General features: G+C 49.5%; 2 long non-coding RNA genes across 2 annotated transcripts in view; both read left to right on the top strand.

The window, feature by feature from the left end:
* LOC135315529 (uncharacterized) overlaps positions 1–25,219 on the top strand; it is a 206,537-nt gene that overhangs the window by 159,271 nt on the left and 22,047 nt on the right. The window contains exons 13-15 of the long non-coding RNA XR_010375023.1: positions 13,207–13,471; positions 14,108–14,431; positions 20,554–24,514. This is a non-coding gene — a long non-coding RNA (uncharacterized LOC135315529). The remainder of the gene's footprint in view (positions 1–13,206; positions 13,472–14,107; positions 14,432–20,553; positions 24,515–25,219) is intronic.
* Positions 919–11,766, top strand: LOC135315530 (uncharacterized). The gene is made up of 4 exons (XR_010375024.1): positions 919–981; positions 2,336–2,502; positions 3,345–3,481; positions 7,054–11,766. It is a non-coding gene; the product is annotated as an uncharacterized LOC135315530 (long non-coding RNA).

The raw sequence follows: 25,219 nt of genomic DNA, 5'->3' as shown, positions 1-25,219 counted from the left end.
AGCTACTTCGGTCAATTTTTAATGTCAAGTGAAAGCAAATCCAAAGAACTGAATCGTCTTGGTTTTTTCCTTTCCCTGTTTGCAGTTGCATAAATGTAACGGAAGATATCTCAGTATTAATTTTGAGTTTTTGTTTGATTTTAGGTTTAAAAAAATCTTTATGTATTTTTTTCTTCAGCTCACAGGAGTTTTCTGGCTCTCAGGCCCGCTGTGCCTGTGTATTGTTGAAATTACGTTGCCTTTTATTTCCAGGGAGGTTTGCATTGTACATCGCGTTTTATTGCGAGCGTACGTCAGCCGTTACGGAGCGTGACTCTAGATTTTTCTTTTGGTTTGTCAGTTTTTTGTTTTCTCAGTGCTGAGTGTGTTTTTACAGCACACCTCGCCACTTGCCCTTTAGTTATGTTTTTAGGGGATTGTCACATATTTCACGCTAACTTTTTCCTGTGTGGCTTAGAGAAAGGTTAAGTACGTTCTTGATTACTCAGTAGTTTGTTTTTTTTTTTTTTATATAGCACTGTTGAATTCAATGCATGGGGTTTGTTGCGTGGCCTGAGTAGCAAATGTATACACTAAATTATTCCCTTACATGTAGTTGAAGCTAGGAATCTTCTAGAGGGTAAATTTATACATGCAAATTTCCTATATTGAGAAAACTTTGTAGATTTTCCATTTACAGAAGATGTATTTATTCCTTTGGAAACATATCAGTGAAAACACAAAAATCTTTCTGGTTTTAGAAAACATTCCAAACTTAGGGTTACATTTTTTCTATTTAACGAGGAGTTTCTTCATATTGCTTGCAAGGAGTGGCAGCGTGAGCGCGTTCGCGCTGCCGTGGGGCACGGGCCAGCCCTCCGCCACGCGGGCCTCGGAGCTGGCATCCCCAGGCTGCGGGCCGGGGTGGAACAGCCGCCCGCGGGAAGGGGAGGCAGTGCCGCAGGGGACGGGCTGCTTTACAGTCACTCAAGAGCGAAGCATGTGAGTTGGTTTTTATTAATTGTCAAGTCAAAATACGCGCGTGCGCTTTGATTCCTGTTCCCGTTTCATGTATTTTGTACTTACTGTGACAGTATGCGGATGCTTTTACATTCAGTGTTACTCTGACTTTTCTTCTTTGTCTTTACTAACGTGCTTTGGCGCGCTAAAATGGAATTCTATTGAAAAAAAAGGAAAAAAGCGCTAATCGGGAGATATTTAGCGAAAATTCAGTTCCTAAGACAGAGGGAGTAGGGGGATGCTTTTTCTGGGTTTATATGAGTTAGAAGGCAGGGCGGTTTGGCTTTCTGAGAATGCAAATGGTTGTGTATGATCAAGACCGGTAGGTACAAAAATAAAATATTCCAGATCCTGTTTGGGAAATAATAATCCATATCCAAGCAACGCGTAGCACGCAGCTAATTAAGACCTAGCCGTAACTTGCTGCAAACTATGGGGAGCTAAATTATTTTGGCAGTGATTAAAAATCAAAACGTTGTAGTAGCCAATATCGTAATGGGCTTATGGCAGCGCTGGGAGAGGAGGCGCCCAGCTCGCGCTGCAAACCTGTGAAACTCCGGACACACTTGCACATGCGTTTTTCGGTCCGGTTATTTGGTTCGCTGTATCTTACACAAGGCGTTTCTTCTCTAATAGTGTTTCGATGTAGTTTGATAACGTATAATTTCATAATGTGTAATACAAGGATTGTTTTTAGTTTAAGGAAGACTTTGATAAGTCGACAGAGTCACGTTTTCTTCCTCCGAGCGCTTACTCTTATGGGGGTCAACCCTAGCGCTTGTGTTCGCTGGGGAGGAGCGTGCGGAGGCAGTACAGTGGATAAACGCCGTCAGTGCCGGGCTCGACGCACGTGTTCTGCATCTGTTACAGCCCCCCTTGCTCAGCCGGGGGGGCGCAGGGGGCAGGAGGCGGCCGCTCTGAGCCCTCCCAGCCGGGTCTGGCTCCCCGCGCTGCCCCGCCGGTGCCAGCCTGCGGCGGGGAGCCCGGTGCTGCCCAGCGCCTTTGGGAAGAGACCCCAAACCTCCCGTCGTCGGCCCGTGCCACCTCTGGGAAGACAGCCCTAGGTGAGCGCTCCGTTAGGTGGTCTCGCTGTTATTAAGTGCCCAGAGTTTGCTTCCCGCGGGCTCCTGGCGCGCTCACGCTGTTTCAGTGTCTTCCTTGAGGAATAACACCGTTCAGCAGCAAATCGGCATTTTATTCCACTCGGGCTGCTGAAAATCCGACACCTTCGTGGTTGCCCCGAATGATGACGTGCCCGCTGGAAGAGCTGTCCGTCCTGTCCTTGAAACTCTGGATAAAACCCACCGTTGTGTTAATTTGAGTCCTGGTTTTGCAGGTGGGCGAAGCCCTGGTTTCTGCGGGGAACGGCAGCCGCGCCAGGGTGATGGATGGTGCTGCGGAATGTGCTCCAGCTGTCTCGCTCCGAGACGGCTCGAAACCCCGAGAACTGCTGGGTGTGATAAAATAGGCCACCGAAAAGGCAATTAGTCCTTTTCCAGTTAAGTAAGGAAACTGAAATTTTATGCATTGTTTTATAAATAAAAACCTCATAAGAGTAAAATGAGGTATTCCGTATGAACCATTCCTTTTGCACACTAAATATGAGCGGGTTTATTATCGTATTTTTGATGACTTGCCATTGTTCTCGGTTTATTTTTGCCTAAAAATATGTCCTTGCTCTGCTGTAGCAATTTCCAGGTTCCTTAATTTGTTTTGTTTGAAACGTATTTCTAGCAGTTACGCACTACAGCATAACGATGGTATGGAACTTGTTATTTAGCAACTAATTTAAATGAAAATAGACATAATTTAAATAGACTGAAACGTCCTTTAATACTATTTTTAAAGACTAATGGAAATGCTACGCTGGCTTGTGCGATGCACCATTGAATACAAAATAAACAGAATTGTTGAGATGCATTTAGATGATTCTTTCAGCCCTTCATGGGGTTGTTTCAATGCAGAAAAACTCCGCAGCGATAAGATTTATCAAAGGAATTGTGAATCGCTTTGATACAAAAGAGATATTTATTTCACTGCAGGCTTGCTTTTCCCTGAGGTGATATAAGTATTTTTTCTCTTGTTGAAATATTGCTTTAAAAAAATGTCAGTGGTAAGAAATGGGACAAACCCGCACCCAGAGCGCTGCTGGCTGGGCGGCTGCCGGTTCCCCCCGCCAACGGCGCTCGGTAGCCGCAGGTGGGGAAGGCGTCTCAGGCTATTCAGAGAAATCCCTGCATCTCCAAATACACACAGCATTATTATTGGCATGGCTTTTTTTTTAATGGTGTTTTTTTTAAATCCTTTTTGTATTTCTTCCTTTTTTTTTTTTTTTTTAACCTAAGAAACAGCTTTATTCTTTCTGAATCCAGAGAGTTCAATGAAGTGTCTGAAGTTTTCACAAGGGAGAAGAGCGCTGAAGTGTGTCCTCATCCTCTCTTTCCCGGTACTGATCTCTCTCAGCATTCAGGAGCAAAATCTGGTGAGTCGGGGAAAGGCAATGACAGGTTTAAGCAGGGCTTGGGAAAGGAACAGAAAAAGCCTCATGAAGTCCAAGGTTTCCATTTCCTACTTCTTGATGGAACAAACTGGAATGGAAGCAAGTTCAGGAAGCGCACACCGAAAAAGAATTTTTAAAATAATATTTTAAACAATTTTAATCGCATGTTTCGCATGAAAAGGAGAGGTCTCAGCGCTGTGCCCGCTCCCGTAGACCCAGAATAGCTTCCCAGTGGTCTCTCCGCGCGACAGGGGAGCGTTGGAGCCGTAGGGATCTCAGCGAGCAGATGGGGAACCCGCACGTCCTCATCCTGGAGCAGTGGCGAGCCTCCTCCTCACCCCCGGGAGGCACCGGCGGGACGCCGCGCCTCCACCCCCTCCCAGCGCCCCCCACGCATCGCTGCACTGATCGCAAGTCCTCCGCTAATCACTAATTTCTCTGTCATCTAATCCCTCTCCCTCCCTGCCCCGGTCCCTTAGGGTAGCTGGGAGTTGGTAACTTCAAAGGTTTTGTGCTGCGATGCCTCCCCAGCACGTTTCACCACCCGCCCTGCTCGTCTGTGCAGCAGACGGCAAGCACAGACGGCTTTTTTTGTCCTTTTTTTTTCTGCCTTGGTATGAAACCTGGTTTGGAGCTTTCCCAGGAGCAGGTTGTTTCCTGGTCCGTGTGTGCACAGACAGAATACTCGCACGCCCACGCCGCGGCGTCTCCGGGCAGCACGCTGGCTGTGGGGCAACACCGACTGCGTTACAGCCCCGGCGTTTCAGAATAGAGTTTCTGATCAAAATTAGGATCTGTGATTACTGGTTGAGGGGTGCAAAACAGCCGTGACTCTTCTTGCTTCAGAGCAGAGACGTAAAACTGGATCTTCCCCATTCTAGCTGAGTTTATTAACTTGCTAAATTACTGACCTCTGTGACCCAATGCGGATTTTGTTCTGAATTTTTTGTTCTGTTTTTTTTCTTTCCTTAAACACGTCTGCAAGTCTCAGTTTCTCCCTTCCGATAGATTTATTTTTTTTTTATTTTATTTTTAATCTTAATTCCCTGGGAGAGGAAATCCAGTGTGCTGTGCCTCAACCTCTACACGGCTTATTTCTGTCTTGCTCTCCCCCCAAATAGCCCTGTTTTCCTTCCCGGTTTCCTTCTGTTGCTTCCTCCCAGCCTTATGCCAGCCCTTAACGCACTGCTTTGCCCTTTCCCACCACTTCCTGAGCTATAAAAGTTTTTATTCTTAATACCTCTGCATATCACATGAGCAAAAATGTGATAGTTTTTTTTTCCCCTAGCTTCTAGCAGGCCTTGACCTTCCTGTGTGCCCTGCATTTTTCCAGATGAAACCTTTTTTCTTCTAGTTTATCTTACTCTGGTGTGGAGGGAAAGAGGTATTTATAGCACCTGCTCTGAATTTGTAACTGCGGGTGCCAATGGCAGGTCCCTCTAGGATACAGTACGGGAGGACCGTTAAGCGAGGGTAGTTAAGACACTGTCTTTATCGCTGCAACTGTGCAAGTATGCAGAGCTATCAGACTCCTGTTTTGCACTTAAAATCAGGGAGCTGGTTGCCTTTCCCTTGCAGAATAAGCAGACCTGTGCTCTCTGAGCAGGGGGATGCCTCCCGAGCAGGTTTCCCTACGGAGTTTCCCCCTGCTCCGCTGAAGGAGGGATTTATAAGCACTGTAGGAACGAACGCTGCGGTTCACGTTAAAGTCCTGTAAGTTCAAGTGTCTGGGAAATTGTCCAACATGAGCAGTTGAAATGTGATTTACACAGTTACCCACGCAAGTGGCTTTCCTGAGTCGAGATCAGGCTTGTGCTGCACGAGCACCGCACATCATGTGCTGGGGCAGGGTTTGGACTCGGCTCTGCCCCCTCCACAGAGAGGAAATTTGGCCCGCTCTGTAGATACGTCGTTTATTAAACCATGACAGTTTTATAAATTAATTTTTATGACCTGCGGTATTTAATCGTATTAAATAACTACTTTAGGAGCCCGTTCCCTGGTGTAAGAGGATTAGGCTGTTCCAGACTTTGTTTGTACTGCAACGTGGAATTAGCTTAACGCAAGTCTTATTGAATTTTTTCTAACTTATCTTTGGGAAAGCGGTGAAGCGGAATTCATTGCTGACTAATGTGCCGAGTTAGGGTGACACCGTGTGCTGCAGGTCTCTGCCGTTCCTGTGCGCCCCCGGGCTGGGCTCCGGGAGCAGAGCCCCGCAGCGAGCGGCGGCTCCCCGCGTCCCCGCACTGCGCACGCAGCCCCCCGTCACAGCGAGCGGGCACGGGCTCTGCCGGGGGACGGAGTCAAGGGAAAAGGGCGTTTGGGTGGACAAAGCCGCTCGAAAGCCTGCCGGGAGCCCGACCGGGGGGCAGCCCCCGGATCCATCCAGCCGCGGCGTGGGCGGCCGCTCGCCCGGCGTCTCCCGTGTCTGGGCGCGTGGGTCGGCCATCGGCACGTACAGCGTGGGAGGGCAGCGCCTGCGAGCTGCTCGCCCTAGTGTTCCCCTCTTCTCTCGAAACGTTCAGCTGTGTTCCACGTAAAATGCAAACTGTGCATTAAAGAGGCAGCATCAGGCTGTTAATAGATGTTTTTTTTAAAAAAAAACACCACAGAAAAATAGCGTAGACGTTGAGTTTAAATTCCCTTATGCTTGTTGTTAGTGTATTTGTAGCTCTTTCTGTGCAAGAAGTTTGAAATTTCTACCAGTCTAGTATTGGTATAATATAGTAAAATCAAACTATTTCAACAAAATCATTGCCAGAGAAGACTTAAAAGCAGATAACAAATGCAGTTTGAAGCTTTGTAGTTGCAGTTGACTGTGTGGCATGTGTAGAATTAAAAAAATATTCCATTATTTACTTTTTCCGCATCTGAATACGGTTGTGAGGCAAAAAGCAGGACACTATGAAAAAAAAAAACCTTAGTGTCTCTAAATTCATCTGATCCTTTTTCTATTTCTGGATAACTCTCGAGGTTGCGTAATTAAGCATAGAAATAAGGCTGAAAAAGGGAAGATGCAGCAGCATGAAAAAAAACAGCTTTTTGCAGGTTGCAGCAATTGTGTCTGTTTTCCCAGGTAGCTCAGCTTTCGTGTAGCCAGGGCCGTCTTAAAGAGCATTAGCGTGGTTAGATTTGTTGGTTAAAGGTAAGTTTTAATTTAGTCCTTAAAACTATCATATTGGGTAAATTAATAGAACTCAAAATAAAGTTCTCTAGGTTGAATATGTCGCTTTCCACCGTTACCCAATGTGTTATGCTCCTACTTTGGTCTTCTAGCAATACAGGTTATAAAAGCCTCCTGCCTGGCACACAGAGGACCCAAACTGGGGCGAGTTCTACTGAAGAATTAGAAAATGACTTTTAAAAATAATATCTTAAGTGTCATGTTCTCGCTTCCCCTCTGCGTTGCCTGTGGGGCCGGTATGCCTTGCAGCTGCTCAGGCACTAACGGGTATGTGTGAACCAGGGACGTTATTTCACAATGCGTTAAACTGAATAATGTCTTTTTTTTAAAAAAAAAAAAAAAAAAAAGACAAAACTGCTTGATGTAACAGGAGATCTCTCGTATGGCATTTCTGTGACTGTCACTGGAAGCTGAACCTCTGGAGTGAAATAGTCCTGGATGCAACCTCAGGTAGGAGCACCTTATCTTTTACTCTCTGGACTAGCTACCCTGTTAGCTAGCGGTGGGGTTAACGTGCGTGATCAGCTCTGCTAAGCCACTCCATTTATTCCAGGAGCGTATTAGCCCTGGGAAACGTCACCCCCTCTTCATCTCTGGCTGTTGAAGTGAGCCTAGCTCTCTCCCCACCCCGCTTTCGCCCGCTCCCGGAGAGCCCTGCAAAGCCCCTTGCCAGCCCCTGAAAAGCTTGCTCAGATTCTGCTGGGCCTGAGGCGCAAGACCTGGTGCCAAGGCAAAGACTAACACCTATTTCTGTGTAACGGGAGAGAAACGAGGCCGTAGCCATAGGTCTGTGCACTGTGGAAGCACAAATACAGAACTGCACGTGTGAAGGAAGCCCAGAAGAGAGACTTTGCTGGGTAATTCTCAGCTCTGGCATTCATTAAAGTGTGCAGGGTTTAAAGCTCAGAGAAATGCTAATCTCACGTATAAAAATCCGTGAACATTTGTTTTTTTCTTTACCTTCAGTTCTGTAGAAATGTGAGGGTTGACATCCCCGTGTATGCATATGCACTAGCTGCAAACCCCCAAAGACAGCAGATGCTGCTTTGGAGAAAGCCCAGCTCTGAAATAAAATATTAAATATTTATAGATCAGAGCTGAACTGCTTCGTTGTCCAGGTACTTGAGGGGAAATCTGTCCTGGAGCTGTGAGAGGGAAGCATTAGCGGAGGGCAGGGTGAAGCCCAGCAGAGCGCTTTCTGGAATGGAAGAGCGAGCCTTGACACCGCGCCAAGGCCCAAGCCCTGCGGGGGGTGTGATGCTGCATCTCCGTGGCCGGTCGCCAAAGCAGGGCTGGCAATATGTTGCTTAATGCTTTGGTGACTGGAAAATAAACGTGTTACTGATTCCTCCTGTTTAAAAAGAAGTTTAGCAAGTTAAAATAGGACAATAGGAGATGGCAGATAACATCCGAATTGTCATTTTTTGTTTCTCCCATTCTCGTTTGTAGACTTCTTGGTTTACTGGTCCTTAGTAGAGCGGTTGCTACGGAATCGGTATAATGATAATTTTAGTTTACCTGCACATAAAATGTACAAAAATATCTGTAACTCTCTTCACAATGTGGCCAGTATAGATCTATTAGGACAAGGCGTCCTATTTCTAAAAGCAATGATTTAAATAAACTTCAGCATTTCAGAGCTGGGCATGTATTGCTTGTAATAATTTTAGCACTTCAGGTTCAGCATCAATAGTGCTGTTTATAATTTAAATGACTGTGAGGAGAATCCAGTAATAAGCACCAAAATGTCTTGGCTAATTTTTAGAAGCTCTGTGTACATGTTCCTTTGGCAGGGTGTGGGGAAAGGAGAACGATTGTAAGGAGGAGGGAAAAATTGTCTGTGTATTTGCTTTCCCTGTGATTTCTTCTCTTATGGTTTCAGACCAGTTTTGCTCGCTCTCTCCAGCTCTCCTCCCTCTTGGTCCATCCAGGTAGAATGAGGAAATTTCCTCTACGGGTCTGACATGCCAGAGGCAACGGTAGGAGAGCGGCATTCGCAAAACACTGATTTAACATTCCTATTTTGCTTTTCCTTTTTAAGAGAGTGTGTTGTGGTAAAACAGCTCTGGGTGTCTAGATGACTTGCTTTTTCTTTGAACCAGTCCTGCTTTGGGATGGACTAGCCCTGATGGGATTGCCCGATGTTCTCCAGAAACGGTGCTGGACCCGTCCCTTCCATACTGCTTGCCTGGAGAAGCTGTTGTGCGTCGTGCTCTGCTTCGTGCCGTGACTGGTTGGGGCCATTTCGTTTGTTCTGGGGCAGTTTTGTTCCACTAAGCCTTAGTTAGGACCCCATTTTTTATGATTAGTGTGAACTTCTGGTATGAAGCCCCAAAATCTTGGGTGGCAGCAGCCTTACATCTATTTCTCAGCTTTGAGCACGGGCTGATGTAGTCCAAGGCTCATCCTTGAGCACGTGGGATCACGATGAAGAAGAGGCAATGGATAACACAGCTAACTCGTGCCCTGTGGTCGAAGCGGTCGCAGCCTGGCACACGTGGGTAGGTCCCGGCTGCAGCAGGTCTGCGGCTGAGCACACGCGGGCAAGGGCCAGGCCCTGCACGCTGGGAGCCATCAGGCAGGAATTAACCATCAGATTTCTCCAGTGTGTGATGGGGTTTGGTTTGTTTCAGGTACCTAAGAACTGGAAATGAATTTTGTTCTCATTCCTCCATGCCTGAAAACATGTGGGGGCTGGGTCTATTTGTCTTCATTTTAGAAATGCTCTTTTTTTGTGTGTTTTTTAATCAATGACTTTAATGAGGAGAAGAGCCAGACTCCGTAACCAGCACTAACAGAGATTTCATCAGTTATTTTGATAAAGATGAAGATGGGTGTTTGGACCTGAAGGTTTCTCTTGGGGGAGTCTGGCTGCCCCTGGGTTGGAAGAGTCTTGGCGTTCCCGCTATCCCAGTAGCTGCTGTCGGATGGGAGGGAAGCTGCGAGGTTCGTTGCTGCTCTCGGAGGTGGGGAGCTGCTTCCTGGACGTTTTTGAAAGGCATTAATTCCTTTTATGTAGTTTAAGCTTTACTCTGTTTGCCAGTTTCAATTTAAAGGAAGTGCTGGGTGATCCCGATGGCCGGAATGCGGGCGCAGGTTAACAGCCAGCTTTCCCAACACTTTCCATTTCAAAATACGAAACCGGATCTTGCAGAAACAACCAGAATTGCACTTCAAGTACTTCCTAGTTCTGACTAGACAAACCTGTAATTTTTTCAATTTCATTTCCATTTCCTTTTATATCTGGAATACCTTCAAAGAAGGAAAAAAGGCACCGATAAGGTTTAGATATCAGATAAGAAACTTGAAATAGGTTTTCGGGAGCAGGCACGCATAACCTCCATCGTTCCCCTGCAGCTATGTAGGCCAGCTGTTTTTCTGCCTTTCTCAGCCATTTGTGAGTACCATAAAGGGGTGAGAAAGGTTTGAAGGATAAAAATAGAAACATCTCACAGCTTCCCAGTCCCGCTTCAGTTCCTCACGTTTCGTGGGTAACCCAACGTGGTTCTTTGAGTTCCCAGGTGAGGCCGGGCTGCTGACTGTAAAAGTACTGTCGCTGTGTGTTGTAGGAACGCTGTGTTTTTAAAAGCAAAAGTATGCTTAAGTAGCAAATGCATCTGTCTAACAGTGCTAAATTTTCACTGAAGTCAGTGGGCGAGGTCAGGTCCGGAGCTATATATTTGCCAGCACAAGCAGGCTCTTACCCAGTGATTAACCGCAGCGGCAAAGCTGGCAGCGGGCACGATTCTGTGGTGTTTTCCCAAACGAATCCACGGGATGCTGATCCCTCATTACCTTAAGGGGTCATGAAACTACATTTAAGTCCAGTTGCTGTTTGTTACCCCTCTTCTCCATTACAGAAACATCCTGTTCAGGTGCGTGCGCGACCCAAGCAGCGGCAGCACGCGCAGCCAACCACCCACCCGGGCTTCAGGGAGACCCTGGCTGTTCCCTCCCAGCAAACCCATCGCCTGAGAATAGGAAATACCACCCCTTTAGAGGTTGTCAAGTGATTTGCTGACACCAGTCACAAACATTCCTGAGACTCCTGGGTGTAACGTGTCCCCTTGTTTGCATGCACGGGGTGGTGGGACCAGGCGGGGTCGGTACCTGGGTGGGTAAATGCGTTGGGAGGAGCATTAGGACGATGCTGCTCCTGGTCACACCAATACCCTTATGGCAAAGACTTCTAGACATCATTTGATCTCAGTGCCTCTACGATATAACTTTTAATTGTGATCTAAGTACTGAAATACTCAAAACACTGCGCGATGACTACATGGCTTGATTTTTCTTCTGGGAGTGCACAGCCTGTGGATGAGATGGAGTTAAGCTGTGCAGCACAGCTATGCTTCTGAATGGGAATGAAGGTGTTTGTTTTATTTTCATGAAATGACTTTATAAAAAGTAGAACTGCATTAAAATTAACAGAGCGGGGTTTTAATCCTCTGATAAGTTGCCCGGCTAGAAATGCGACGTGGGGTGGCTGAGGCGGGGACGTGCAGCGCGCACCTCTGGAAAGAGCGAATGCTGCTGCGGATCGGGTGCCTGCGGGTGCCCCCTGCATCCCCCCAAGGAAGGGAAGCGAGGAGCTCATCGAGGGCAGGGAGCAGCTTAACTCCTTGGAAAAGCTCAAGCTGATGCCTTCAACCAGCCGACATCTGTAAGGGTGAGCAGTGCCCCTCGCCTGGCAGACATCGGGGGAGCTTAGGGAAGAGAAAAGGACCCAGTAAGCACAACCCAGTGGGACAGCAAAAGGTTTGATAAATGTTTTATGTAAAGAACAAAAATAAATACTTATGATAATCAGGACAAAGCCCTGGTTTTGATGAGAAATGAGTCGCCCTATATTATTCCCGTCACCTGAGAACGCCTCCCAGGCAGGAGCCGGTCCTTGACGCGGTGCTGCAAACAAAGCAGGGGAGTTGTTCCGAGTCTGCTTCATAGAGAGAAAAACAGAAGCAAGAAAGGTGAATAATTGGCACAAAGTCAGGGGCGCTGGAGGGGAGCAGGGCTGGGGACTCTGTGCGGGCATTGCCCAGCAGAGCCCAAACGCGCGGCGGTGGCTGCGGGTGCCGGTACCCGCTGGGGTGCAGCCTGGTGGCTCCTTCTCCATCTGCCGCCTCCGACTTCTTTTGATTCTCTGCGTGCCTCTGCTACTGAGCAGCAACAGTAATTCAGTGTGGCATGGGAAGAAAGAACTGCTGTGATAAACGCCTGCATTTGTTATGCTAAATGTGCAGACGCTTTTTTTTGGGGAGGCCAATCCTAAACCAACCGTGCCGTGGGACACGGAATTTAGCTGCAACAAATAGAATTATTTCAGAAAGCGCCTTCCCCCTCTCTCCCGTCAGGTGAAACTTTTTCAAACCGTTATTGTAATATTGGAGATGTTTCTTGTAAACCTCATCACGGAGGGGAAAGTCACCAGCAGGTGCAACAATCGTAACTCTCTGCAGTTGAGAGTTAAGTCAGAAATACTTTCAAAAGCTTTATTGACAATTCTCAGAGTGTTTTTCAAAGGGCACTTTATTCAGAATTGGTTAAACAGATCTGTAAGTCGTGTTGTTTCCCCTTCAGCTTCTGTGTGCTGGTCTCTGAATTGTTTACCTGAGACTTTAGCAAATTTTACCTCCATCCAAAACAGCCTGTTTTATTAAATAAGGGAAAAAAAATATCATTTATTTGAGTTTTCAGGCCTGTCATCCAGCTGCTTGGATTGACTCTTTGTTTAAGCCTGTTGTGTCTGGGGGAAAGAAGGGATGGGAAAAAAGCTTCAGGAGGGAAAGGATGTATTTCTATTAGAACAGATAACATCTATAAAAACTTTTGCCTACCTTTGTGTTGTACAGCCATAGCTCTTCCGCGTAGGTTTTACACAAGCTGCTCTGCGTAGAAAGAGAAATTTAAGTTTCTATGGTAGTAATAAAGTGCGGAGCCGTGCGGGCGGGGGGTGCCGCAGGGCAGGAGCCGGAGCAGCGGCGGGACGCGGGCGCCCGGGGCCGTTTCCAGCCGTGCCCAGCCCTGCGGCAGGGGGTCCTCAGCAGCCCCCGGCCCCCCTCTGCCCTCCTCCTGGGAGGCCGTAAAACAGCATAAAGTGCCTTCGCGTGTCCAAAAAGAACATTTATACGTTGCTGTGGATAACGGTATTAGAAGAAGGTGATCTCCTGCGTTGCCTGACACAAGCATTCCCGCTTCTTTTGCTGATAATTAACGTTGGGGATGCTGAAAGGAAGGAGCGTGTGATTTACAGCAGCACATGAACTCGGAAGAACAAAAAGCTGCATTCTGACTGAAATGGAGTGTTTGTTTAAAAAGAACTTGTATTCTTTCACTGACTCTGGATTTTTTTTTCCTTTTTTGACTCATAAATGCGTTACTGAGGCACGGACTCCCCCCGTGCCCCGGTTCCCAGCAGGATTATAGCTGATGAGCACAGTACAGTGCTACAGTCCTGAGAGATATTTTACTGAGTGTACTTATTCTCTTTATATGTTATGTTTTATTTATATGTTAAATACAGCTGAAAAATCAAATACTTATTCTGCCCTGCAAACACAAATCCACGCTGGACTTGCAAAGGTTAAATCCTCTCCTGGGAAGAGCAGAGCCTGACACAGCTCCAGTGGGAGTTTTCTACTTTCTCCCTCCCCAGCTCTGGGTCTCGCTGGGAGATAAACCAAGAAGAACATCCTGCCAAAGCCAAGCAGCTTAAATATTTCTCCTCCTTGACGTCCCGCGGAGTGGCCCCCGCTGTGCCGGGCAGCACCGGGGGTGCAGGGCTGCGGGTAGGTGCCGAGTGTATCCTGACCCGGTCCGCACTGGGTGAGCGTGGGAGGAGCGAGGACCGGGGAGCCCCGCGGGCTGGGCTCCATCGTGCCGTGCCACGCCGCGCTGCCGCCCCTGAACCAAGAGCGGAACAGCTTTCGCGAAGGGCTCGGTGCCGAAGCGAGCGGCGAAGGGCGGCTGGGGGGCTCGGGGGCTCCCGGGGGCTGTGGGGCGGCTCTTCGGGGCTGGGGGCAGGCCCCGGCGCACGGGCACGCCGCTCTGCTCTGCGTGGCCCTGCAGGTCCTGGCCACGCGGAGCGAGGCGGCCGACGCTTCCAGCAGGTGCTCGGGCCTGATCCCGGTTGCGCGTCATGAGAGGGTGGAGATGCTTATGTGTGCCTTGGAAGCCCCTGCCGGAAGGCCCTGAGGGAGGTATGGGGAACGGGTCAGGCGAATTGGCCTACGGGGTTTGCTCTCCGGGGGTGCCTTTGCTTAATGCTATTGGAAAGGAGATGGCGCAGTGGTGGCTGCACCCCCCGCCTCGCTGGGAGCACTGGGCAGGGCTGGCAGGGGTATTCGTCATGGGGAGAAATTGGAACCAGGGTGTTCTAATATTTAAAAAGCACTGATTTTGCTGTTCTGTTTATTTTCATGCAGTCTCCACCTGGGCCACGAAGCCAACGTGACTTTGACAGCTGACCCTCCTGGTGTGGATGTCAGTGTTTCATTAGCAAGTACGTTCACAACCGACTGCTGCAGCAATCTGTGTTTGGGGAATGCGTGAGAAATCACAGCGGCGCCTGAATCACGAAGGCTCAGGGATCCCGCAGCGTGCCTGCACCGGCAGGGGTGCCGACGCGGGGTCCCGGCGGGGTGCACCCCTCCGGCGGGTGGGGATGCCGGCGTGGAGCGAGAGGAGGAGACCCACATGGTTCTTCCGAGAGCTGTAATGATCTGGCGGGGACGGACCGTCATCGCGAGGTAAGAGCCGTCCCTGGTTTGAATACATGAGTGCATTTCGAGGGAAGGAGGGAAGTCAGCTCCTTTGCAGGGTCATTCCCCTACCCAGTCCCAGTAACTGCAGCACTGGGGGTTTGGTGAGAAGCGTTGCTGGGGCAAAGCCCATCTGCTTTCACCGTCAGGAACCAAAGGCAAGAAGCTGTGCAGGTGCTGCTTCGTTGTTGTCTGGCTTGGCTTACTCGGGGCCGGAGGTCTGGTTTCCCCCGGTCATGGTTTTATGCGTAGCTGTTGTTCTCCAATTTACCTTTTAAACAATTAGGCTATTAATACTATTTCACAATTCCGTAATTTTCTGAAATTCGTAGCAGAAGGTGGAAACCACTGGTTCTCAAAGAGCCTGACCCCTGCTAATGACTGACAACCCTATCCCGTATTTTGATTTGGGAAGAACCTTTGCACTATCCAAATTTTAGCACTTTCTGGAGATAAATGAGAAGCTTGGTGAAAAGGCCCCACAACTTTAATCTCAAGAATTCTACAAAATCCTCCTCACTCTGGAGGAGAGGTAGGGCACTTGCACAACAGCTACTTCTTCAAAGAAATCCCCTGGGAAGAAGAGAGATCCTCTCACATCATCACTCTGGAAGCAGAATTATGTTGTGTTAGATGGCTTATGAAAGTGCATGTGAAGGCAAAGAACAAAAAAAAAAACCCCCTCACATCTTGATTAATAGCTGAACAAAGTTCATACGCGTTGCTGCCTCGCGGAACGGAGGGGGTTTGCCATTTGGGACATATCCAACCAATTATAGCACTTCACGCAGTCGTTCAGCGTGCGCTGCTGTAGCTACTCCGTCGGAAAGCCCACCGGGCTCTCTGTCACTGCCCTGACAGTTGGATCAGTGACCACGCCACTCATGTACTTTTTGGTTCAGAATAGCTCTATCTTTCTATACCTTACCTTAATGACTTTTCAAAGCCTATCCATCAAGACTTGGCTCCCTCTTGGGGCTTGAAATACATCCTCAACGTTTTGCAGAAACAGCATTCTGGGTGACAATGATGCAGGCCTTGGGAGGAGCTGAGCAAGCCCCAGCGGCAGTGCCGTGGTAGGCAGTGTTTGCAAAGATAACAACTCTTTGAGCCTTTGTACAAATATATTTTGGGGTTTTTTTTTAATCAACTTTTAAAATATATGCTACTACCTAATTTTGCCAAGTCTTGGTCCCTTAAAATGAAAAAAAAAAAAAAAATATCTTTAATTCCTCAGTTCCTTCAGGAGGCCTGTCCTCCTCCACTGAGGGTGCAGCGCTTTCAAGGTTCCTTGGGGCTGTTCGTTTGTTTGCAGAAGATCAAAAGGTCAGGCAATTTCAGCTCAGTGAAGCTTCAAGTGAATTACATCATGCATAAAAATTTGCTATTTTCAAGCTCACAAACTTCTCCTAGGAGGATATTTTGCTCGCTTGAGCAGAAAACAGGCTGTGTTAGCAGCTTTTCCGAGCAATGTTCTCTGATAGCAGACGGACGTGTGGTCCTCCGTACATCCCCTGGACGTAGCACCAGCGTCGCACCCTGATGCTGCCCTGAGAGGCCGCCCGCAGATTTTCTCCCCGTGCATTCAGCAGCTGCGTGGATCACAGATAAAGGCGCACGTGTACGGATGCTGAGGGACGTGCACAATAACTGCCTTTCTTTAAGATGTCTGGTTGCACACGAGATTTTGAGTATCCGCTTAAGTCCCCCAGACCTTTAAGAAAAGGCAGGGCAGGCAGATTCCCTGGGAGCGTGACCCCCTCCTCCCCCCGTGCCGATGGCCTCGCCGGTAACGGCTCTGCCGCTGGAACACACGGGGCCTGAGCACACCTGCTTGGGGACCTTCACGTGAAAAATGCATCCTGAATATGCTTATTTGTTGCTGTGCAGAGCAAGGCAATTCCCAAGGGGGGCTGGGGGAAGGAGGAGAAGAATTAAAAAAGCTTTCTTGCCCATAAAATCTTTGAATACGTGAATATAAATTTTGGATTCGCAGCAGCTCAGGCAGTGAAAAATTAGTTGCACCTGTAATACCATAGTAATCAGGCTGTGAAGAGGAAGTTTATGACCGTCCTCAGGCAGGAGTATAGCGTTCCATCGTTCACGTTTAACCAACAATGAACTGCTCTAGTTTCGGGCAGGCTTTGGTCCTCCACGGCTCTGAGTTTGAGGCTTTTGCTAAAGGGACAGCCCAGCTTGGCACGAGGCTCCGGCAGAGGCTTGTTCAACACACCAGGTGCGGCTCTGCCCTTAGCAAAGGAACGTGGCAGTTTGAAAAAGCCATCCCTTTTGCAGTGTGGGGATTTGCGGCTGAGAGCGCTGATTCATCACAAGCGTGGCCCCCGTCGCCGAGACCCCTTTCCGAGCGGAGGAGCGCCCACCCACCCGCCCGCCTTTCGCAGCGCAGCCCGCCGGCAGCGCCTGGAAAAACAAACCTATTACACGGTGTGAAGCTATTTTCCGTGTGACCTCTGGGTCTTTGCTCAAGGACTTAACACCATGATTTGTACACCACCGGGAAGCACCGCGACGCCGCGGTGACACAGGATATAATAGGGGACATAGAGAGGTATGATGAAGCGAAATTCATCTATTAGAGTATACAAAGATTAATCACAAATAATACTTTGCAGCTCTTATGAGTGTGTTCTGAATGTTGAAACCGGAATCTTTCCACAAGGGTGGATTCATGAAAACAAAGCTCTTGAAAAGCAGCAAACAAGCCAGGCTCCCGGCTCGGGGCGGCTCCGTGTCACTTGTCACCCCATTCACAAGGAACGGGAGGGAAGGAAAGCACAGCGCGAGCGTTAAACGCTACTATGCATTTAAAAGAACAAGAAGTTACCAGCTGAATAAAGCAGGACTTTGCAATAACGTTTTTTCCAGTGAGCGGTCAGTTACGCTTTGCATGGCTTAATTCTGATCAGACCTTTGGTGTAGCGAGGGACGAAACCGGCAGCCTTTTTGCCGTTAGCTTTAAGGAAGACAGATTTGCACCTCGGGCGCGTGTCGTGCACCGAGCCACGCGCCGGTGTCTGGACGCGGAGCAGAGAGGTGCTGCCTGGGGTCGCCTCTGGAGCTCGGGCTGGCATCCCGCCTCTGCACGCCGGCTGTCAGCGAACGCAGCCGCGCGCTCCCGGGGCGGATCGGTGCTTTGTCGCGGGCTTCGTTCGAAGCGGGTTACAGCTGCTCGAACCGCAGGCTTTTCCTCTGCTGCGGTGGGGTGAGGCCAGCCCCGCTCTGGTCTGTGGGGACAGAGGGAGGAGCGACGTTCCCACAGCCTGAGACTTTCCGACAGCAGTTTTGCAACGGATGCGAATCAATAGGTGGGGCACCGAAATACAACCAAAACCCGAGGGGCTGTGGGGTGTGCCACGGTTACTGGCCGGTGACCCATGGTGCCGATGGAAGGGGCAGCGGTGCCCGCGCTGCCTTCGCAGGCGCCCAGGGGAGAGGGCAGAGGCGCGGCGCTGACGCTGCAATACATTTTTTATTTTTATGAATAAGAGATGACTAACGCTAGACGAATCTCAAAAGATTTAGAGCTTCAGCCTAGCCGTCACGGCGCAGGGATGCCTATTCCTACCTGTACGACTCACCCAGCCTGGCACAGCAGTAGGACTTCAGAGAGCTGGCAGCGCACCTCCGCTTCCCGAGAGCAGCGTGCGGGGCAGGGCGAAGCACAGAGGGCCACAGCAGACCTGCGGCAGCGTCTCCGCGTCGGGGCATTTGCCCTGCAATCGCGTGACCTACAGCAGCTTCCAGCTCCCGGGCTGCGAGGCGCTGGGCAAACGTGGAGCAGCGTCCGCGTGGCGTGGGACTCCTCAGCAGCCTGAAAATGCAGCCGCTGAGCGCAGAGGAAACCAGCGATGAGAAGAGGGGGAAGGGAACGCAGCTGGGAGAAGGTGTGATGCCTTCTGGGTCGCTGACAAAAAGACACCCATTTTATCTTGTGATGTGCAAGTTCAGCTGTATTAAGTTTTCTCCGTTTCTTTAACACTGTTGTTTAAGTATGGCATTGCAACAAAACTACATGCTACAGTAAGATAACACACACAATTTTCTTACTGAATAGCGGTATTATCTCATTTGATTAAACCCAAATAGATAGCACAATCGATGTATGTATGTGTTTAGGCAAGGCCTATGAATTTTAAGTCTTATCACTTCCAGAATCACATACCCAATTATTGCAAAACTGCAAATCCTTGGGAACTGGCGTCTAGCCAGCACTAATGAAAAATATGTGTAGAAAATATTGTGAAAATGGAAGCGCTACGCTTGTAGCATTACTCCCAAAACTGGAAGAGCTCCATACATCATCTCGCCCAGGTATGCCTGTTGTACTTTGGCTGCCCTAATTAAATGGCACCTGGGGATGGACTTCGCTTTCCAGGAAAACAGGACCTTTCTCTGGCGAATAGCCTCCCTGCAACCCTTATTCCAGAGGTGGGGGGGAAGCCAACAAAAGCCTCTCCACCATCTCTTTGTTAAGGGCAGAAGATGTTGAGAGCTTAAAGCATCTAAATGAAGATACCTGCGTGTACTCCGAGGGGAGGATGGCCTCAGCAAAGCCAAGGGCAACCTGAATCCCTCCTGGAGCGGCAGTGCTGCATCCTGACGGCCCCGAGCGGCCGGGGCGCACGTCTGCTCCCCAGGGGCTGCTGCTGCGGGGCGGCTCGGCGCTCGCCCTTGGGGGGAGCAGCTGGGGCCCTTCGCTGCTTGTCTCCTGCCGTAAGCTCTGCCAGGCACTCACCCACCTCCTGAGGCGTCCCTTGTAAGTCATCGAATAACCTGAAAACAAAGCGGTGCCAGCGCGGGGGTTCACAGAGCTTTGTAGAAGCGATGCCGGTAATGGGTATGTTGAAAGGCTGCTGTGGAAGGCTGGTGTAATGGTTGGAGAGCGCCGGCAGCTCCCTCTAGGCACTGTGCTGCTCGTGTGGGCCGACACGGTGCCAGCCTCGATTGCAAGATCTGTAAGATTTAGTTGTCTGGGACGAGGAGGTGCCGTCCGTGGAGGGAGCGATGCGCTGTGCGTGCGGGCTCGGTGCCGCGGCACGGAGGAGCCCTGCAGGGCTGCTGCGCACGGGGACCTCCGCAAAGGCGGAGGGGGCTGGCAGCGGGCATGGCCCGTCTCGCCGCCTGGGGCACGGCCAGAGCTCCCCGCACGGCAGACACGGCTTTGCTGGGATGTGCCCGTGGGATCTGCCGTGCGAGGGGATGTTGCTGCTGGAGGCAGTCCCTCCTGGAGGGCTGGTTACGCCTTTCAGAGCCGGCGGCACGGCGAGCGGGACGCAGCGAGTCTGCGAGCTGAGTCTCTTGGTGTTTCCCATGTGATGCTGAAGAAGTGATGCGGGCAGCTGATTTTTCTGGAAAAATCAATCTTGGTGCCCAAAAGTTGTTCCGGATGAAGCGCTTTGTGCACCAACTGCTGCTTATGACAACAAAAAGTTTCCAATACCCAGCAGTTTCTAGCAAAACCCTCTTCAGGTGCATCCTTCTTCCATTTGCCTTCTCCGAACTCCGAAGGGACACCGAAAGCCCACCGTGCCGCGGCGGTGGAAGCCTTGCAGTGCTCGTGCGTGAGAAGCGCGGCTGCTGGTGGCAGGGCAGCGGCGCGAGGCCCGGGCCGGGCGGGAGGAAGGCCACCCTTGCTGCAGAAGGAATAATCTTCATCGCAGCATCTCCCCCCTGGCCCCTCGAGCCGGAGGGAGGAGCGCTGGGGACGTGGGCGCAGCTGCTCCCCGGGTCCTGCTGGTGGGACGTGGGTGGAGCAGGGCTCGGTGCTGGCACGCACGAAGCGAGGAGGAGGAGGAGGGTTGCTTCCTCCCACAGCTCTCTCAAGCATCGTTTTTTCACAAATCTCTGTTGGTCTCTTGCTGCCCTCACCCTTTTTGCCACATTTAATTTTCCGGCCGGTTTTAGGCAATACTTGCTGGGATTTTGCAGGTTGGCCGTTTTCTAACTTTCTAACAAAACCTGAGGTCGCTTGTCAACAGGGTATTTTTTTTCCCAGCACCCTCAGATCTAATTCCTAATCACATCCCACAAATAGCAACAAATGTGAAATTATCTTTAAACAAAGAGGTTTTTTGTATATTCTGTCACAGCACCCTTAAGGGCGTGTTAGAAGCGAGAACGCCTTAGGTGAGAAGAGCTTGCCTTTCGCTCGGCGCCCCTGAGCCGATGAGTCTCCTGACCCGCCCAGGACGGACTTTCCGCCAGAACACGAGCCGAGTACCGCCGCGCTGGTAAGCTGTGTCAACTCAGATACGCAGCACCCCCCGCCCCGCCCCGCCCCGGGGTGCAGCGTGCGTAGCCTAACGGGTGCGGGGTCACCCGCTACCGAAGAACGATGTTAGGTATAAACAGGGCATTGCTAAGGCGAGACCCCGCAGAAGCGCTAAGGCATTATCTTCATTTTGAAAATACCGCGGCGTTGGCGCCAAATGGGTAGACCACGGTATGGCAGCTCTGACGAAGGGACTGCCGAGTTCTACGGATGCCTTTGGCCGCTCAGGAGATTAAAATAAAGGCTGTGATTTTGGTTTTTGCCGATTTTGCTTTTACTTACAAGTCAAGGAGCGCAGGTCGCTATATACGAAGGTATTTGCTGTGCTGTGGGGAGCAGCTCTGCGCGCGCCCGCATCACGGTGCCCGCCGAGCCGATGCGCTTCCGCTCAGTGCTGTGGTGGGCAACGTCGCCAGGCCAAGTCTACGAGACATTTTTATGACCAGAAAACTTCCATTTCTAATTTTTAAGATTTTGAAGTGCGGTATTTAATATCACAAAACCCTGCTGGTTTTGCAATTTTTGTCCTGAATTTCGAAATTAATTCCAAATGAGTTTATTCAGAAATGAATTACGATCAATCTATTTTAATAGGAAAAATGAGACAAGCAGGTTGTTTCATACAATAAACATTTCAAACTATATTAACAGTATAAAAATGATTATTTGGGGGGGATCTTTTACAACTTAATTCCATCCCTATTTTCTATTTTTAACCGTTAATCAAAGCTCTGGCTTGTTGGGAAATATAATAAGTCTTTATATCCCCAAAGCTTTTAAATTATTCACTGTGCTTACTGTTCTCCTTCTGACAGGAGATTATCCTTTTTAATTGGAATTTTTCTATTATTTGCGTCTGAAATGTTTGAAAGTCAAAGCGAGGCCTCAGATACTATTAATAGGAAACGTAACACAGGCGGGGGATGTACGGAGGCTTTTCACTGCAAGTGCATTAACCGAGTCAGCTGCACGGGCCACGCTCAGAGCACAGCACCGTACAGCAAAACTCCCGCTCTCTTCTGCAGTTTCTTTTCTTTTTCAACCCCACCCCTCCCGTCCTTATGCAGCCCCGGAGCAGGAACTTGTCCCAACCTGGGGCTTGTTTCTCCATCCGAAACTCTCCATCCTGTCGGTGCCATCTTTAGTAGTCGTTAACACGCGCGTCGTGCGTAACCGGGCGCGGTGGAACGCGCGGTTTGTGCTCAGCCTCAGGGAAGAGCCGGGCTTGCTTCGCTTCAGCCTCGGTGTCGTCGCCAAACTTGAGCGGTGGTAATTTGCTAATTCCTCCCTAGGTTATTATTGGTAAAAATGTTTAATATCATTCTAAGAAGACATTGATTTTAAGTCATTGGATCCCAGGCTTCCATGCCTGACTGTTCCTGGACATTGCTCCTCACCTGCAGAGACTCGCGCAAAGACCGCGCAAAGCTTTGGGTTTCTCCTCTCTTTTTTTCTTCCCTTCTTACTTTGAAGTTAGATCATTTGTGCATTTCAGTCTGTCGGATGCTCAAAGAAGCGCGAGAAAGAAGAGGAGAAAAAACCAAGCAACCTTCAGCTGCCGAACACCTCATCAAATGCAGTTGTCGTTTGCTGAGCAGGTCGAGCTGCGGGTGCCCGCGGCCCGCCGGGGCGCGACCGCCAGGCTGGGGCTCCCGCGCCCCGCGAGGCTGCGCCGCCGGCCCTGCCGCCGCCTCTTCGGCTGACGGGTTTCTCGCTTGGAAACGAAAAGTCGGGTCTGCGTCCCAAGCCGCTTGCCGCGGGCCTGGGAGACGTGCGCCGGGACAAGGGCTCCGGGAAGGTGCGCCTGCTGCCGACGGGGAGCAGATGTGGCGATGTGTATAACTTCATCTAGGTAAGCCCTCCTGGTGCTAAATTATTTATTGAACAATATTCCTCTTCCCCAGGACTCAGCACCTGCCGCCAGCCCCTGCTCACGGGTGCGTTCTGCCGCCGCGGGCGCGGGCTCCTGCTAACGCCGACGGGAACGCGCGCAGGAGAGCAGGCTGTTCCCCCGCACGCCTCCAGCACCCGGCACAGAGCCCGAGCTTAACGCAGGGCCTAAACCAACAAGCAAGTTAGAGCAAGGTCTCTTTACTGGGGAGCACCTCAATGGGTATTGCGCTCCGCAGGCGTGCGCTTTTCTAATAATCGCTTTTTCCTGGAGAGCTAGACTCGAGTAATGCATTTTTTAGAGTGTTTCAGGAGAAATTCAGTCAGTTTAGAGGATTATACGATGTCTCATCACCAAAGAAGCAATAGCTACATCAATCAGAGGTGTGAGACTACCACTTAGGCGCTCCCTGGCTTTCTCTAAAGGATGTAAATTAGATATATCTAACACCGCCTGTAACAGAAGATGCAGATGCCGCACCTAAAGAGGAGAATATAACACGTGAGTGATCATAGCCATCAGGGGGAGTGGGAGGACAGGAGGCCTTAAAACTGGTCTTTAGAGCCACATTTCCTTAGACCATTTTTATAGCCTGGAAATTATGAAGGAAGCTATGCTTCGTGTTAGCAGATTTTGCTAACGTTGCATTGCAAGTAGCTTTTAATTCTTCTAATCTTCAATTTTGCTTACAGTTTTTAAGCATGATTTTCAGACTATTATCTTAAAAGTAGTAAAATATAATATTTGTGGCGAGAATTCCAAAATACTTTGTTCTGAACTTAAAAGAATTATCGGTGTCGTACATATCACCAACGCTTCAACTGGGTAATTCCTCTAAAAATAAGTTATACCTGAAAGGAAAATGAACTTTTTAGGTGAGTCAGCCTGCGTACTTCAGAAAAAGCAGCATTTCTTTCTAGCAGACGTAGGACCCTGTCACATTCCCGCGGCGATAAGCAAGGTACGTTCTTGGTTTTAAGGAGAATTTGCTGCCCGTTTTGGCTCTGCTCCTTGTCCCGGGGGAGGAGGAGGGCTCGGTCGCACAGGTAGCCCCACGCCTCAGCGCGGGTTACATCAAACGAAAGGGATCTCTTGTGCTTGTGAGCACGGGGAGGGGTTTCCTCTGCCTGTGCCTTGGATTAAGCAGTTTGTTGAATTATTCTGTGGCACGGGCTGAGTTGTTCCAGGCTTCCAATGAATAGTTGCATTGTCGGTCTTACAGTGAAGTTTCGTTGCAAAAACTCTTCTGTTTTAGTATCTCCTCTGAAATATATTCCTAAAAATACGCCACAGGGATTTGCTTCTTCAAATATCCAGGAGGAAACTCACTGACTAAAGGATGCACAGAAAGTGGATGTACAAAGCACAGGACTTCCCTGAAGTCAGAGCGGGTTCTTACGCAAACAAATACTTCTGGTTAAATTTTCAAACGTTGCCCCAGTTCTGGTAAGGGTAATAACTTAGATTTAGAAGCTTACCTAAACATAACAGACATCCCCAATCCCTGTACGCGGAGTGCTGGAAAACCACACGTAGGAGAAGGCACAGGAATAACAGGGGTTTTTTTTCCTTTGCTAATAAACACGTCACTTAACTGTGAAGTTAGACCTCTCTGTGCTTGAATCCAGTTAATTAAAGAAGTGTTAGGTGCATAAATACCTTGACAGATCCTGACTATATTCCTACTAAATTTAATTTTCAGCAATCCCATAGAAAGACTAGAAGAACATGGAAGAAAATGTTGCTTTTACTCTGGAAAACATGAGGAATTTTAAAAAAAATTCGGTTACTGATTCAGTCCATATGGGTTATTCATCCTGGGAGAGGAAAATATTCTGCCTTGGATAATTAACCTGCTGCAGAAGCTGAGGATTTAACCCCACTTAAGGTACGCTCAATCAGAACCGTGCCAGAGTGTATGAAATCTAATGATTTTTTTAAACTTTATCCACTTTTGTGTCTATTTCTTTCTTGCCTTTAAAAATTCGGGATCTTTCGGGGGAGGTTTTGCAGTGATGCCTTGCTAGCAGAGCTCCCCCACCCCAGCAGAGTGTCCTGCAAGAGGCTGTGGGTTTTTGCTGGGAAACACGCGGACGGGGAGGGCGAGGAGCCCTGGCTGCTGCCACTGGCGGCGCCTCGGGCAGAGTCGGCAGCAGCCGCTGCCCGCCCGCGCCGCGGGTACGGCCGGCGCTGGCGGGAGAGGCCACCAGGCTCCTCCTCGTGCCATCGGTGCCTGCAAGGGTCATCCGTTTTCAGAGGTAATAAGATTTATAAGACTTCTGTAGTCAAAAGTACAAGCCCGTGGCTTCACGTGGAAAGCTCTGACACGCCTTCTCCTTCCCCACTGCTCCCAGCCTGGGCAGAGCCATCCCCAGCTCTCAGCTGCGATGTTAATTACACTTCGCGTTCCTTTCCTCTTGTTTTTAATCAATGAAAGTTCCTTTTCAATTCTCTGAAATTAACCTCCTATTTTGAACGAGGAATTCCTCCTCAAAGTCTCCCGAACTGATAACATCAAGGCGGATCCCTGCGTAGGATAAGCCGCGCGTGGGCAGAGCTGCTCGTAGGCGTCGGGGCAGCTCGTGGGAGCTCG

Source organism: Phalacrocorax carbo, chromosome 12 (genome assembly GCF_963921805.1).
Source record: "Phalacrocorax carbo chromosome 12, bPhaCar2.1, whole genome shotgun sequence".
Lineage (NCBI taxonomy): Eukaryota > Metazoa > Chordata > Aves > Suliformes > Phalacrocoracidae > Phalacrocorax > Phalacrocorax carbo.
Note: the sequence above shows the minus strand (reverse complement) of the source record. Positions and strands in the feature narration are given on the sequence as shown.